This window comes from Ischnura elegans, chromosome 2, assembly GCF_921293095.1.
Source record: "Ischnura elegans chromosome 2, ioIscEleg1.1, whole genome shotgun sequence".
NCBI lineage: Eukaryota > Metazoa > Arthropoda > Insecta > Odonata > Coenagrionidae > Ischnura > Ischnura elegans.
In genome coordinates, this window is record NC_060247.1 from 144194577 (window position 1) to 144203497 (window position 8921).

The window sequence follows — 8921 nt, forward strand, 5'->3', positions numbered from 1 at the left end:
CTTCGTTATCATTTCTGCCAGAATGTCGGGTACACAGCTTGTTTATCTTGTCCACAGTGTTTCTCTCCCACCTCTGCTGAAACAGCTACCTCAACACAAAGGAGCAAGGTTTGTGTGTGGCCCACCTTTCAGGGCAATGGGATCTCTCTCTTGATGTTTGTGGAGAGAGTACTCAATTGCAATTGGTATTATTTGTAGTCATGCAAGTTCTGAAATGTATTTTATTTTTGTATGACCTCACTGAAGCGTGAAAAGTGTGGAGTACTTGTTGTTGAAGTTGATTTTTGAGTCAGACATTAAAGATTATTATTATTATACATCAAATTATTGTGAGGCAATTAACTGATTGGCAGAAATTTATGGTGATTTTCAGGTTGGCTATCTTTCCCTTGAGCCACATACTATGTATTTTTGGTGGAACAGATAGTGTGCGTTCCAATGGCCCCCGCTCACACAGTTGTGTTATTCACAATTATTCGTGTCAGGGTCATAGGGTAGGAGCCACATGAAAGGTAGTCCATTTGTTTAGATAGTCCACAGCAATACAGAATACAAAGGTGTAGGAAACAATACCAACTGTTTCTTCCCTAAAAACATGATTAGGATCGCACGAGTCTAATAAACTTCCAATGAGCCCAAAATGGCTGGTGTCCCCAAAGGGCAGTTCTTATTGAAGGACCTCGCGTCCCTATCATTAGAATTCCTTGCGAGTACATTATCAGCATTCAAGAGAGAAGAAAAAGGACCAAGGTAATGGAGAGGAAGAGTGTGGTAATGAGTGGAATAATGATGAGGTTGTGTTATAGAGAATATTGAAAGAGAAATGAAGGAAGGAAGATTGGATGTGATGGGACTGCATGATAGATGGATGGATGGGTAGTGGGTAGTAAGCACTTACGTAAAAGGCTTTATATACAGAGGTGGGGAGGACATCAGCTCTGCCTTAAAATGAGAAACTGGCTTAGGAAGTACATCGTACTCATGGAAGGGATGTATGGTGTAGTTATGTAATTTTTAGAGTGGGTGGAGTATTCATGGAAATTAGAAATATAAGGGAATTTATCCGGATGTTCTATTACAAAACAAAAATGGGATAAGATAAAGTAAAGGATACAGTAAGCACATGCATGGGTTTTGGTGAATACATAGTGGAACTTGGAACAAAGGCTTTACCAGCTTGTTTTTGGGCTGAGAAGGCTTTGTTGGCTGTCCTTGAATTTCCCTAGAAAATAATATGTACTACACACAATAGGAGCTAGTTCTTGTATCTTAAGGTACTCTAGCAGATATTTTTTTAAGAATATCAAGAATATGGGGAGACTAGTCCAGGTTTTCTGTTATTTAGATTTAATATTAGTTAATTAGTCTCCCGTTATTCACTGTCCTCGCTGTAATTGGCATCATGCTGTTTTTGGACTGAAATAAATAAACAAAGAAAGATATTTATTGCCCTAGGACTTATGTCATCTAAGAATGGATCAAATTACTGTACAAAAATCTTAGAGTGAATATAAACATAGAATACATTAAAACAGAAAGAAATATGACATCATTGTTGTGAGCGATAAACCAACAAGACTATACAACAAAAGAGTTCCATTATAAAAAGTTCAAAAAAAAAAAGAAAAACATATGTAAACATTCCAAAAGATTATAATTAGTTCCATCATAGTAACTGTACTTAACATTACAGCCCATCGATTACCCAGCGATAAAAAGCAGAAAGTAGAACCAATGAGGAAGAAGTTTTAGGAACAGCTTTAAGTTTCATCATGAAAAGAACAAACAACCAAAGAAATATAAAATACATTTTTCTTCATTTCACCAATAAGTTATAACTAAGCACTAAGTAATAAACTATAAACTCTTGCCTTAAACGATTACAAAAAACCTAATATTTTTCATCTGGTAGATTATTCCGGAGATTGGATCCTACAACCTGGAATAATTTCTGGGAAGAAGTTATACGATGAGCAGGATAGTAGATGAATTTTACATCTACTCTTGTAGTCGTAGTAGTGATTATAGGCTTAGTTTTGAATAGGCTATGTAAATATTCATGCTTTTTATAAAGAATCAATTTGTAAAGGAAAGCAACGAGGAAATATTACTCTCGTTATTTGGTGGAAATCCAATTTCATTGAGGTATGACGATATACGTACATCTCTTCAAAGGTCGAACAAAAATTTTACACAGGAATTTAATTGGCGCTGAAGTTTTAAATCAAGTTCATTTCAAGGCCCACAAAGTTAGAGGCCATAATTTCACTTAGTGAGTACCTACAGAGAACCATGTTCACTCCTTAATTCAGAAGATTGAAAATATTACACTAGTATGATTATATATTATTGAATTGCTGATGTATGTCATTATACTGACCAGTATATGTTCCAAAATAATAAAATGAATCACCATCATGGCACAAGAAAAATCATTTATTGCACCCACTCCCATGCACAGGTTAAAAAGCCTCAAAAACTCTCCATTTTGTATGTCTACAAAAATAAATGAAACTATAGCCTTAAAGTTAAAAAACTTGGATGGTAACTTCACAAAAATAAAATAATCACGATGGGAATAGAAAAATTTGTTAATCGATATATTCTATTATTCTATAAATAAATTTTTAGAGGCTATGAACACGTTCAATGCAGGCCCGATTTTCATGAACGTCGTCCGAATCGGCCGATAAAATAAGAAAGAAAACTGAAGAGAAGTTTTTGGGCCATAACTTCCATTCAAATACGGATTTCAACGAATGCCGTACACGCGTGTCGAAAGAGGGAAGGCCATGCACGTATGATCGAAAGTGGATGTTAGTCGCGTGCAGAGGCGGAGAAACGTCAAAGGCCGTGCTCCATATCTCGGCTTGGATGGCACCACGTCAATTGACGTACTCTGCGCTGAATGTGTTAATTGTTACATTTGAAATAAAAATGTAATGTTACTCAATCAAGTAATGTTAAGATTTGACTATATAGTATGGATTTTAAAATAAGTCTGTGAAAGGTCATGTGATTATTATATAGAATTTTTTATTTTCATGCCTTTCTTCAGCCACAAGCCTCTAAATATGCAATGTGTTGATGTAAATATGGTTAGCACTTACTATGTTCCCCTTTGCTCTCGGTCCCAACGTCCAAACCGTCTGCCACCTCTCCCTCGCTCCTTCCTTTCGTTTTACTTCACCCTCCACGTTACAGCTCACTGCTCAGCAATTGCTTTCCTGCCTGAAGACAATGGTAGAGGCTGCCATCGAAACATACACTCATCTCATCTGGTGGAAAACCCAGTAAGACTTCATCAGTGTAATACACTGGGAAAGAACAAGAAATTGATGTGTTATTAAATGTTGTACGTTACAGTTCTATGACCCAGGATGAGGATAACCCTTTGGAGACGGTGGAGTTCTCGCCTTAGCATGACTGCTGTACTGATCCCAAAGAGACACTATTCCATCCCCTCCGTATGGAGCATTTTTGCAGCACATTCGTTAAGAAGGGTGTCGCAGATAATCGCACACTCTTCTTCAGTACCAACCTTTTTCGACCCTTCCTATAGTGAGGACTCCACATTATCTCAGACTCCAATGGTACATAGTTGGTCTCCCTCCTTCCTTTCAGAGTTTCTAACCCTACCAGCAGCATTGGTTCACACTCAATCATGCTTTGTTTCTGTGAATTAGCTTCATGGAAAATTGTTGCTTGCATATAAATTACAGAATTTGAATTGAATTCCTCGTTTGGATCAGAGAATCGTCAAATTTTGAACAAAGCTCTACCGCCAATATTAACACGTTTAATGCAGTAACAAATTACATGCTGATGTTTATACTGAAATCGAGACATACATATTGTGATAGATCACGGGTCTATACAATAATATCGTGGAAGTTCTGCGGCGCGCGTTCGCGATAAAGGTATCTAAATACTGGGGATGGATTGACCTCAGTGCAGAGCACAGCACAAGATAGAAACGACCTCTTACAAAATGATCGGGTTTACACATTTATTTGCAAAAATTGACCGTACAAAAAAACAAAAATCAGAGAAATACCCTTTCCTAGTTCTAATGAGGGATGAATGATTTGCTTTTGTGATGAAACATAAATGAAAAATAAATGAATCAAAAGACGAAGAACACTACCCCACCAAAATTACTTAATTCTAATACAAAAAATAATAGGATGAATGGATGAATGATGAATTTACAAATGCCAAAGAATGTACAGGCTCCTCGTCCAGTTCTGCGAAATGTCCAGCACTATCGCTTTGAATATGCAAACCTCGTGGACGGGAGATTAGTGATACAACTTTTCTCTTTGAATGTTGAAAAAGCTTGGCAAAGGGTTGCGTGATATCGTTCCACAAATCACTAATTTCGAGTGAACAGCACTCGGGGTCTCTTCTTGAGGAATTATGTTGGATCGAGCAGGGAGAGTGGATAATGCACTATCCGGGGAGATGGGTCTGAGTATTTTACCGCGTCAATGGTGTGGTTCTCTGTCGAATCACCGTCTCGGCTGGTTGAGCCCAACAGGCTACTCTCCGCCTGCGGCTTCGAAGCACAGCGGGTGGTTCCCACGTTGAGTCGTGAACTCCGACTGACTCCTTATCTCCCGTTGACTCTCGTTCTCTTGTGCGCTGGCCTTATCTCGGCTCGGAAGGTCTCTCTGCTTCCGCGCACTTCCAAACACAAATGTCCTCCCGTCTCCTCGTGAACACCCGTTATATAGCGGCGTTCACGTGACATAACAAAAAAATGACACTCGAAAAACCCTTGTACTTGATGGGGACGCCGCTCTAACAGTGCTGTGCCCGCTAAATTTAAATGAGCGATGGCTCACACCTGGAATTGGCCGCGATGAAATCATTGAAAAAAAACGACGGTGCTAGTCGTACCGTCACATCGCCCCCCAGCACGAACGAATTTTTCCTTTTTCTTGCTGGGTGAAAGATGAATGCAAGAAAAATGAAAAATGAGTTCGAGCTTCTGCACGAAAAAAAAAAAAATCAAGAAACAACTTACTTTAGTGATTCCTTATCCCCTATAAGGAACCAAGGAAAATGCATTATAAATGCCTAATTCGGATCCATCCTCCCTTGACAACAAGTAAGCATTAGGACCAACCTTCTTCCCATCTGTCTCGGCTGGGGACTGGAGGTGAGTCACACAGCCGACGCGAGTTTAACGCGAAGTCTTGACCTTCTACTCGAGGCGCGCTGGGAGGAGGCGGACTGGGGGATTTCTCCTTGTGTCGCTCCTTCCCAACCTTGCGTCCTCGCTCAAACGTGACGGAATTTATACGATAACCCTTATCAGCTGCTCGCGGCCTCGTATTTTCGGAACCTTGCAATGCACCTGGATGGAACGAATTTTGAGTAGCCAGCGTGCCTGTCTGATAAGACTGGTCATACAATCCTAGTAATACAATCAGTCGTTCAACCGTTAAATGATCAATTGACTTTAACATATTCTGAATCTGAATGGAAAACTGTCTAATTAGGACCTGAATAATTTCTTCTTCACTCATCGGTGGGGAACACAATCGCGCTTGCGCTACTTTTTCAATCGCAAACTGTTTCATCGTGTTCGACTTTCCCCTCACATACCTGTCTGTAATGATTTGCATGCGGAAATTATACTGGGTGTCAGTATCCCAAAAGTTAGCCAAAAATTTTTCCTTAAATTCCGCAAGTGTTGACGGAACTGGCCATAGCGAGTTACTCCATATCTTGGCATCACCGCTCAACATTTGAAAAAACACTTGTGGTTGCAACGCCTCTGGCACAGAGACTATGGAAAAATAATTATTAACTTCCTTTAGGAAGGCAATAGGGTGCTCGTTGCTAAGGGCAGAAAAGGTGGGTTTTGTGAGAGAGTGGGTTGATACGGCCGCTGATTGCGTGGTCGTGCCCCTATCTTTTAAAGCGGTCACTTCAGACTCAAGGGAGTTGATTCTAACGTCGCAGTGTACTTTCACTTCCTTCTGCGTCGCGATCACTGCATCGTAAGCCTGTTCCAACGCACTGGTACGAACCTTTACATCGCCAATCTCCGCACTTACCATTTCTCTACATTCTTCGCGAACGGCCCTTCCTATCGTTTTTACACCGTCTGCACACCGTGTTTCTACCTCATTAATTTTCCTTTTTACTTGGGAAATCTCCTGCGAAAAACCTTCGTTCCACCTATTCATCTCAGCTTTGATTTCAAGAAACATGGCTTGATTACTTTCCTTACTCTCACGTATTTCCTGTCGCATGATTTCATTACTCTCATTACATTTATCAATGCCTTTTTTCATCTCCTGACGCATTGAATCATTACTACCTTTTATCTCTTTTATCTCCTGTCGCATTGAATGCATTAAGGAAAGGAGGGTATTAAGCGGGTCTTCGCGGGACTCCGTTTGACTGACATTGAGACTACCGGGTTCGCCGGGTTGCACGGATAAAGATCCAACCTCCTTCCTTTCGGGGGTCTCTAACACCATACCCGCTAGTCCGAGCGCCAACCCATCGGTATCTGAATGAACGCTCTGGTCGTCCGTATCGACCTCGTCATCCTTTTTCTCCCGATACTGTCTAAACGCTGCCATCTGATCCTCCTTGTCTGCCATTATTTAAATTAAACTTGCAAAACCCAATGATACGGAATCTGAAAATTTTGATTCGACGTAACCCTTTTGACAAAATGAATCGCGTATTCATACGAAATATGACCGCGCGTTCATGGACGTCAATTGCGACCATTGGTCATTAAATTCAATCTCAAAAAAGTGGTGCTGACTGAAGGTCACTTTCAACTGAAAGGAATTTTCCATGCCAGTACGAACTATTCGAGCGGCCCCGCACGTTGGTGCGCCAATTGTGATAGATCACGGGTCTATACAATAATATCGTGGAAGTTCTGCGGCGCGCGTTCGCGATAAAGGTATCTAAATACTGGGGATGGATTGACCTCAGTGCAGAGCACAGCACAAGATAGAAACGACCTCTTACAAAATGATCGGGTTTACACATTTATTTGCAAAAATTGACCGTACAAAAAAACAAAAATCAGAGAAATACCCTTTCCTAGTTCTAATGAGGGATGAATGATTTGCTTTTGTGATGAAACATAAATGAAAAATAAATGAATCAAAAGACGAAGAACACTACCCCACCAAAATTACTTAATTCTAATACAAAAAATAATAGGATGAATGGATGAATGATGAATTTACAAATGCCAAAGAATGTACAGGCTCCTCGTCCAGTTCTGCGAAATGTCCAGCACTATCGCTTTGAATATGCAAACCTCGTGGACGGGAGATTAGTGATACAACTTTTCTCTTTGAATGTTGAAAAAGCTTGGCAAAGGGTTGCGTGATATCGTTCCACAAATCACTAATTTCGAGTGAACAGCACTCGGGGTCTCTTCTTGAGGAATTATGTTGGATCGAGCAGGGAGAGTGGATAATGCACTATCCGGGGAGATGGGTCTGAGTATTTTACCGCGTCAATGGTGTGGTTCTCTGTCGAATCACCGTCTCGGCTGGTTGAGCCCAACAGGCTACTCTCCGCCTGCGGCTTCGAAGCACAGCGGGTGGTTCCCACGTTGAGTCGTGAACTCCGACTGACTCCTTATCTCCCGTTGACTCTCGTTCTCTTGTGCGCTGGCCTTATCTCGGCTCGGAAGGTCTCTCTGCTTCCGCGCACTTCCAAACACAAATGTCCTCCCGTCTCCTCGTGAACACCCGTTATATAGCGGCGTTCACGTGACATAACAAAAAAATGACACTCGAAAAACCCTTGTACTTGATGGGGACGCCGCTCTAACAGTGCTGTGCCCGCTAAATTTAAATGAGCGATGGCTCACACCTGGAATTGGCCGCGATGAAATCATTGAAAAAAAACGACGGTGCTAGTCGTACCGTCACAATATATATAAGTTAATATTTATGTTAAAATTTCATTCGAAAATTGTAAATGCTGCTAAAAAGACAAAGAACTCAATTCTTAGTTTATATTTTTTCAGAAAGGAACAAATATTTATTTTGAAAACTGACTGAATGACCGTGGTCCGGCACCACAAAGAGGGGTAATATAAAACGAGGGGCCTAGGTACCAATTCTCCCGGATATTGAGGGTACGGCCCAAGTCCCGCTGCGTTGGGTCCCAAAACAAAGACTTTGCGAACCCGTTACCGACCGCCATAAGAGAGGGAGAGCAAGGAAACATATATTTTTGTCATTCAATCGCTTGTGTAGAAAAAACTCCTGCAAAAATTTGTGGCTTTCGTCTCCTGGGTCAAGAAACACCCTGCTGCATATTTTCGTCATTTGTAGGGAGAGGATTGATGTAAAAATAAAGGAAATTTATAGTATTATGAAAAGGAGGAGAACAAAGAATGCAACAATAAGGACCACCAGCCACAAAACTGAACAAAGCGAAAGCTAGCGCAAAGGCATCAGACCCTTTTAAAAAATAGTTTCTTGATCAGTTGCTCTGAGAGGCCAGTGCTTTTTGTTGGGCCACCTCTAGGGTTTTGTCGTAGGTGTTCAAAGGCCTCAATCCAGTTTGAACCTGAGACCCTTTGGCCAGAGGAACACTGCTCTCTCTGGGTCTCCACATTTATGCTCGTTAATATGCACTGCATTAAAATTAATGATGACTATTACATTCCATTATTTTTACTGAAATTTCTCATGAAATGAGGTGATAAACATTCCATTTGGTTATAAAATTTTCAGGAAATCAACTTGCAGTGTGCAGAAAAATATAAATTAGTACATACCTTGTTATAGGTTTTCCTTGTGATAAATTAATGGTCTTCCTTCCTTCTTTTCAATAGGGTGGTTTCCTCTTTTTTTTTTATTGCCTAAATCAAAAGATAATTACTCTTGGAGTACATGTTTCATGCTTTTAGATTTTTT